Source organism: Lissotriton helveticus, chromosome 2_1, assembly GCF_964261635.1.
Source record: "Lissotriton helveticus chromosome 2_1, aLisHel1.1, whole genome shotgun sequence".
In the NCBI taxonomy this organism is placed as follows: Eukaryota; Metazoa; Chordata; class Amphibia; order Caudata; family Salamandridae; genus Lissotriton; species Lissotriton helveticus.
In genome coordinates, this window is record NC_136059.1 from 1,465,478,780 (window position 1) to 1,465,487,644 (window position 8,865).

The 8,865-nt window shown below is 42.0% G+C and overlaps 1 long non-coding RNA gene across 1 annotated transcript; it reads right to left on the bottom strand.

Annotated features, from left to right (window-relative positions):
- Window positions 1-7,179: 7,179 nt before the first annotated feature.
- On the bottom strand, window positions 7,180-7,977 carry LOC144819800 (uncharacterized). The gene is made up of 3 exons (XR_013607573.1): window positions 7,867-7,977; window positions 7,681-7,776; window positions 7,180-7,263 (listed from the first exon to the last, which is right to left on the bottom strand). It is a non-coding gene; the product is annotated as an uncharacterized LOC144819800 (long non-coding RNA).
- Window positions 7,978-8,865: the final 888 nt, after the last annotated feature.

Here is an 8,865-nt window from a genome sequence, read left to right on the forward strand (position 1 = left end):
GGTAAATGTACAGTAGCACAATAGCCCACACTCAAGACTTATATAGATGGTAACACAGCAGCACGGATAAATATTAACAAGATATTTCAAAGACATGTGTAAAGATCTTCAGTGTAATTTAATCCCCACAGGGATTTGCTGTTTAGTTCAATAATGTACTTGGTCTCCAAAGCTCTAAGGAGGCCTTCCCTATTGCCACCTCTTCTGAGAGGACCCACCGCATTGATTGCATAGTATCTAAGGAGTGCACTGTTGTTACTGTGACACTCCTTGAAATGCCTAGCAACCGGGTACGTGGCATCGTGTGTGTTGATAGCCCTAATGTGCTGGAGCACCCTCTTGTGGACCTGCAGTTTGGTACTACCAACATAACGCAGTCCACACGGGCACTCCAGCACATATACCACGTACTCACTTTTGCAAGTGAGTTGCTTCGAGATTTTACGGGGCGTAGCTGTAAAAGGGATGGTGTATTCAGTTTTGCTAACACCATGTAAGCAGGCTTTACAGTTGGAACACTTTCTAAAACCCTTACTCCCTAGCATCCAATTATCAGGCAGAACCACCTCAGGGCTGGATTTAACTAATGCGTCCTGAAGAGAAAATGCCTTCCGATAAGTAATGCAGGGTTTCCTAGGCATACGCTCTCCTATTACCGGATCAAATCTTACAAGATCCCAGTGTTTATTGATGATCTTTCTCAAAGCCCCATGCTGTCAATTGTAGGTCCAAATCAGTCTGGTGGGTTGTTCCTTAACCTCAGTAGTGGTTATTAGGGTTTTTTTGTGGATGAGGGCAGTATCTCTAGATATCGCATTGGCCTTGTTGATAGCAGCATCTATGACATTGATGCTGTACCCCCTTGCAAGGAACCGCTGTTTACTGGCCTCCTGGACCAGCTTGCATTGGCTCACAGTACTACATACCCGCCTGATTCTGAGCATTTCCCCGTAGGGAATGCTCCTTATCAGGTGGGGAGGATGATGGCTCATTGCATGTAACACTGTGTTACCCGCAGTGGGTTTTCTATACAAGGTGGTTTGTAGCTGACCCTCACTGCCTTCAAGAGTAACATCCAGAAAGTGTGCTACACTGGGACTCACTTCTGAGGTGAATGACAAATTATATTTGTTACAGTTTAGCTTGTCAATAAACTGCTCAACTTCTGTCTGTGTTCCATGCCATGTAAGAAAAACATCATCGATGTATCTGTAACACCGGATGATGTTCTTCATACAGATGTCATGGTGTTCGCCAAAGAGGACCTGTCTCTCCCAGTAGCCCCTGTGCAGACAGGCATAACTGGGAGAGAAACAGGCCCCCATGGCCACACCTCTCACTTGTTGGTAGTACTGTTTAAGGAACATAAAATAATTGTTGTGAAGACAGAAGCTAATCATAGAAGTGACCATTTTGTTGTGTTCTAGCAGTTCCAATGGTCTCTGCCCCAGATAGTATTGTACCGCCCGAATCCCATCCACATGCACTATGCTGGTATAAAGAGATGTAACATCCAATGTTACCAACAAATATTCAGGACTCCATTCCACCTCCCTGATTTTTCTTAGGAAGTCACTTGAGTCCTGAATGTAGGATGGTAGTCCACAGACGTGTTCCTGGAGAAAGGAATCCACATAGATTGTAGTTTTTTCTAACAATCCCCCACATGCTGATATAATGGGTCTCCCGGAGGCTTAAAAACGTCTTTGTGGACTTTTGGGATGAGGTAAAGGACTGGGGTGACAGGGGGGTCATTCTTTAAGAATTTTAACTCATCCATGCTAATGAGACCTGATGATCGCCAGCCCATTAGCATGGAATAAAACTCTGACTGTGCTTTCCTGACCACTCCCACGTCACAATGTTTGTAGCAATTGTTGTTATTTAGTTGTTTGAGCGCTTCCTCCAAGTACAAACTCCTTGGCCACAACACCACATTTTCGCCTTTATCTGATTGGCGGACAATCATGTTTCCATCTTTCTGGATTCTCCTCACAAGGTCAGAGTACATTTGATTCTGTCTATTCTTGTATTTGTTAGTTGCTAATGTCTTGACATAGAGTTCTTTGATCTCCTGGGTAACGGCTTCGTGAAAAATGTCAATATTGTCAAAGGTCATTAAAGGTGTGAAGGTTGACCGTGGTTTAAAATTAGATTGACATTTAGAATTGGTGATGGGCAAGTCTTGTGTGCTTTGCGAGATTGATTGTTCAAATCGCAATGCCTCCAGATCTTCCAAAAGAGGTGCATCATTGACTACAGGTCCTATCATTGTAGTAACATCAATTGGTCTCTCCTGTATCTTTCGGGATTTGCTACCTGAAAAATGTTTCCTTAATTTCAACTTGCGTGTATATTTAAATAGATCTATGCGTGTTTTGGCGTAGTTGAAATCATTTGGTGGGCAAAATGACAGGCCCATAGATAAAATGCGCAAATCCGAACTTGAAAGTTTAGTAGGGGTCAGGTTGATAACTGAAAGACCACAGTCACGAGCTGGTGCAACATCACTTACTTCTTGTTGTTCCATTTCTTGTTGTTTTGTTTTTTCCATTTTGTTTGGCGTCTTGCGTTGGCTTTCCGTCGCTCTCTACGCTTGTAGTTGAGGTTTTTGCTTTTGGCTGAGGCCTGACCCTGGGGCGTAGAGTGTCGCGTCTGTCCTGCCGGACACAGTCCAATTCCTGTGCCAGGGTAAGCCGTGTAAACCCCAACTGAGCTCTATTTGCGCCTGCTTCTACTTCTGAGCCACTATCCATATTAGAACTCAGATCAGTATTTGACGAACTTTGGGATACTCTGGAGGAAAAGGTTAATGCATTGTTGGTGGATGCTTGAGACATATTGGGTTTGGCAGCTTTAATTACATCGTATTTACGCGCAAATGTGAAAATGCGCCCCTGTAAATAATCGTTTTTGTCCCTTTGAAACTTATATTGTTTCCTTTTGATTATAATGTCCTCTTCCTTCTGAACACGCACTAACATTTTATCTCTAAGTTTAGTGCATTCAACCAGTAAATCTTCTCCTAGTTTATCTATTTCCTCATTCAGTTCATCAATTAGTATTTGAATTTTTCTACGATCTGAGTCAGCATAACGGATCAAGATTTCAACCAGTCTACGCGATGAGTCTAAATTGCACTCAGCCCACTCCCTTAACATCTCTGGGTCTGGTTGTTCATAGCTAGGAGCTAGCATAATCCTAAGCCCCCGTGGGATACGATTAACCTCCAAGTACCGGCTTAAAGACTGATGCTCCCACCATTTAGATTGCTCACGTTTAGTGAGTTTCTCCAATAGTTTAAACTTGTCACGGGCCGTTGAACCAGCGCTTGTAGTCGGCTCCGAAGAAGCAACCGTGGTCGACCCCCCAGCCGGGGAATCGTCAAAGACATCGAGGGCAGTTACCTCCCTCCCTCTCCTTGCGCCAGTTGACATGGTGCCTTAGATAGATGAAAAACGCGTACTCGCGTACTCACTTGCGGGGCGGTTATGTACGCAAATGGAGAAACCGCCCAACACGAACAGCACTCCTCGTCCGGACTTTCCTTTGCACGCCAGACTGCAACGAGCAACAGATTCGGTCTAGGACAGCCGTCCCACCGCGCCCAGCTCGATTTCAGTAAACGGCGTTTCTTCAAGGGTCCAGGGGCTCGAACAGTCTCTCCCCAACGGGAGTTCACCAAACGACCTCCAGGTCACCAGGGGTCACAGCTTCCTGCCGTTCTGCCACTTCAAGAGGAGGGGTCTCGTTACGCCGGAGAAGCAAACAACCGGCAAATAATATTCCACAAACGCTCAAAGCTGGAGGACACCGCCGACAACTCCCAGGCGCCGCTGCAGCAAGGAACACGAGACCCAAGAGTTCAGGTGAGAAGATTTTTAATCGGCACCTTCGTCAAACATAACGTTTCGGCCTCCGAAAGGCCTTGGTCACATAACACACAGAGAGCTCGATCAAAATTTAAAGTGCTAGTGCTAAAATTCGACCACTTTTGATTGGACACCACCTAGTCTTCAAAGATGACATAGAAGACAGACTTTTAGTACATATATATATATTAGTACATGATACACAGTAGGCCAATCTGCACCATTTCTAGCCAACCACCAACTAACAATTAGGCAATTGCTAAACACAATCAGAAAAACATATGTAGAAATATATGTGTATAAGAGTATGGTACCTGAAAACAGAAAGTTATAGTAAGCAAGAAGAGTAGGAAAATTAGAGATTAGTGGAACACCTCACCACTGCCTGTTCATCCTGTTTCCACTTCGCCAGAGGAGAGTCCGGTTCTCCAGCCAAACCAGGAGACAATGGCAACACTATACGCCCCACCGCCACAGCTGCACATCTGCCCTGTGCTGAACTTCCACCGAGCAGAACCCAGACACCTCCTTTAGTACAAGTGGAGACGTAAGACGAAGCTCCTGATGAGCCGCGCTCCCTTTTCCCATCAGAGTCCGTACCACGCCACACCAAGGCCACAGCTTCAGCTGGCCAGGTGTCTGTTATGACTTCAGAGCAGACCGAGCACATTCCTCTGACAAGATCCGGTTCCCTCTGGTTGGTAAAGTGTGAAAAACAAGTGAAAAGGAAAACACGGCTTCTCACCTAGTGAAGCTCAGAAAATTGGGTCACTCAAGCATAGGCCTCTATTTACGCAAAAGAGCAAGGTTAGTATACAAGATGACATGAGAGCATGTCAAAGGCAATAGGCAAGCACTGCCGTTAAGCAAGATAAAGTCAGAAACAGAAAGAGACATAATCAAGGCCTACTTTGTAACTTATTCTTACTAGGCAGGCCTTCACATCACTATATTATGTTAAAACATGCTAAATGAGACTGAGATGGTGATGGGCGATGGTCATTATCAGGCTATTTATCCACATAAATGGTACATTCATTACAGTGAGTTATAATAATTTGATAGTATTGTGTAAAGTATAAATTAAAGGCACCAGTAAAAGTTTAAGAATGTACATATTTGGGCTACTTTAACTTTTGTTTGAAGCTGAAGTATAAATAGTTATATTAAGGTAAAGTTAGTGGTACATTATAAATCTAAATTTTTACTATAATGTAAAAAGAATTTCTAATGTTTGGGTATTTTAAGTTTGCTCTTTCTAGAAAGAATAAAAAAATAATGTTTTCCTAACGATAACTAAGGCTTGACCGCTGCTCCTTTAATTGAATTTCAATATATTTTTTATAGTACAAAATTTGAAATTGTAGAGTTTACTGTCATCAAATAGAGTGTCATTAAGTGGACTGTGGTACAGTAGAGTGAAAGAGAGTGTTGTAAAGTGTACTGATATAGAGTATAGTGTTGTGGAGTGGAATGCGGTACAGCAGTGAGGTGAATAGTCCAGTGGTGTAGAGTAGCATGTGGGACAGTGGAATGGCTTATGCTGGTGTGGCATAGAGTAGAATAGCATACATTAGAGTTTTGTAGAGTGGAGTAGCATAGAATGTAGTGGTGCACAGTAAAATAACATGGAGGGGCTAAAAGTGTAGTGGCGTACAGTGTAATTTGGCAGAGTGAAATAGCATACTGTGTAGAGTGAAGTGGCAGTGGAGTGAGGTGCAGTGTAGTAGCATACAGTACAATAGAATAGAGTGGAGTGTATTATCTTATAGTGGAGTGTCTTAGAGCGGAGTGCTATTAATTGTAATAGCAAATAGTGGAGTGCGTACAGTTGAGTGTCCTAGAGTGTAGTGACATAGAGTGGAATAGAGTGTAGTGGAGTGGCGTAGAGAGGAGTGGTGTTGAGTGGTATAGAATGAATAGCGTTGAGTGTAGTGGGGAGAATGGAGTTGCATACAGTGGACTAGCGTAGAGGGGACTAGCGTAAAGTGCAGTGGTGTAAACTTGAGCGGCGTAGAGTGGAGTGGCATGGAGTGGGAAAGTGTAGAGTGGCAAAGAGTGCAATGGCTTACGATGGAGTGGCATATACTGGAATTCTGTATATCAAAGGAGCATACAATGGAGTGGTGTACAGTGGAGTGGCATAGAGTGGAATGGTGTAGAGTGGGGTGCTGTATGGTGGAGATGGTTAAACTTGAACAGTGGAAAATGGATTGGTATACATTGTAGCAGTGAACTTAGCAGTGGTGTGCAGTGGAGTATGTTAGAGAGGAGTGGCTCACAGCGGAATAGTGTAAAGGTTGAAGTGGCGTACAGTTGAGTGGCATAGAGTGGAATGGTAGACAGTGGCATGTTCTAGAGCTGCTTGACGTGGAGTAGGGTACAGTGTAGTGTAATGCAGTTGAATAGTGTTGAGTGGTGTGGCATAGAGTGGATTGCATACAGAGGAATATTGTACACTGGAGTGAGGTAGAGTAGAGTGGACTACCATGGAGTGGAATGGTGTAGAGTGGGTTAGCATAGAGTGGAGTGGTGTACAGTGGATTTGGGTACACCTGAGTGACGTTGAGAGGAGTGAGGTACAGTGTTGTGGTATACAGAAGATTAGTGTTGACAGGAGTGGCATACATCTTAGTAGAGTAGAGTGAAGTGTGGTAGAGTGGAATACCATCGAGTGGAGTGTAAGTATAGGCAAAATTTGCGAATTCGCGGTACGCGAATTCACGCGAAAGCTTACTCAGCCTTTGCAAAATCCGCGAACTTTCGTTCGATTGCGGATTTTTCAATTTTTGTAAGTTTGCGGGATTTTTTTCACCGTGGCTACCGCAAACTTACCCATGCGGTCTTCTATGGGCGCAGCCATCTCGTTCACGTTGCATATTTCCGTTTCCGGTCGCTAGTTGCATGCTCACGTTGTGAATTTCCAGAATTATGCACAATATTGGGTGGTAGTGTTTCTCATGAGAGAAAGCGTCCGCACATCAAGCAAATACAATTCCTAGAGTATGTAATGTCAATAATAAGTAGATAATTTGAAAGGAGGTGCACAGTAAATCCTGTTATACACCCACCACCAGGGGTGTTAGGCTAGCAAGGGAATGCTAACGTAAATTATTTTGAGAAAAAAACAGGTTAATCAGGCACACCCCAAGTATGACATCAATTCAACATTGATCATTATATCTCATCAGTTGTAGAAACAAATGGAGTGCAATAAAATTATTTCAATCATTAGGGAAATACTGTCCATTCCAAAATAACTTTCAAGATACAAAAGTATGGATCCAGAAACAAATGTTGTTCTTCACATTCTTTATTTCATACACGTTAAAAGTTATTCCAGCTCACACCGCCGACACGTGTTTCGTCTCAACATGAGACTTTTTCAAGGCTGGAAGTATATAAAAAAACTACAATGAATATACATACAACAATAAGTTGTACCAAAACATAAAAACAACCTTATTTAAAAGACGTACACAATCATTTTATAGAAAGAACCACAAAAGAAAAAACAATGTGCACGTCATATTGTAAATAGTACTATTTAAGTCAGTAGACCACAAGTCATTGTAATTATGCTTTCATACGTAGTAATTCATCATCAATTTGAACAATGATCCAAACTGGGTAAATAGTGTAAGGCAGGACACTGAAACAGCTTAGTTGTATTGCGCAATTTATCATTGCTAGTAAAGTTCACGGGACCAAAGCTGTAAAGACATAGTGCGATCCTATAGTAAACTTGCTGTGAACCTGTTACAATGTTCTGCATAAATAACCCAACAAGAATACAACAAAAACATACCTAAAAGGTGTTGGTGTAGAGATCTTACTATTCCAGATCTTGCCTCAAAATATGGGATCAATATGCAATATAGATGTACGTACTAGACATAATTTCCTGAAAAAACAAAGGCATATGAATATCTAGAAACCACCCAAACACGATAAACTTCCGTGTAAATATACCCGTGGCATCCAAAACACATACCAAATAAGGATGAACAGATTAGAAGCACTCTTTGAAGTCCTAGTAATTAAACCGTAGGTAGTCTTGGAGCATGAATAACGGCCCCTGGTCTTATCAGACGTCGAGATGTGGTTCCTACAAATATATAGAGTGAAAAATAGGAAAACCACATATTCTCCTGATTGTCATTTATCATACCATTCCTTACAATCTATTTTACACAGAGGGTGTATTGAATAGCACATGGGATCAAGCAATAGTATAAGAGAAAGTCCTCACCTAAAAATAATTTTTAATTTTTGTATTTGCAAAGATATATGTCTCTAACAGAGTGGCCGGTTTGACACATTCAATTAAAAGTGCGGGATTTAGGGCTCGAGACATAAAAAACGACAATTAGGGTTATACCATCTGGGATATGTCATATGCTAGGCTATTATAGAAAAAATATACAGTTCTCATTGGTATAGAGTGATTTATATGATTCATCCGAATCAACAGTGCCACAACACTAGAAATGCATATTTCAATTATTGTAGAGATATATGCCATACACATTTAAACCTCATTAAAGTGGAGCGTTTTTATATTTATATTACATGCAGACTCACTTCATAAATACAGAAGTGTTGCCACGTGGAGGTTGCGTTCAACAGTAAAAGAGGTAATGAATGACCATGATACGTCACTGTAAGGAAAAGCATACACATATAAAAAACGGGACGATAACTTGCATATTCTGTGTTATGACGAAAAAAGCATAACTCGCAATAGTAATTAGCAATAACTCAAGCAGATGGAGAAAAAACCCCATATGGCACATTATGTATAAATACCATATAATGACTAGTACTGTGGTACTGCTCAATAAAGTCACGTACTGACCATGGTGAAAAGGAGTATTCCGTGATGACCCCTGTAGTTATACACATGGGTCCTAGCCGGGTACTCGAAACACCGATCTATCTGTCCGTGTCTGAGGGGAATGCGCAAGTCTTACCTCCGTGTTATAATAATGCG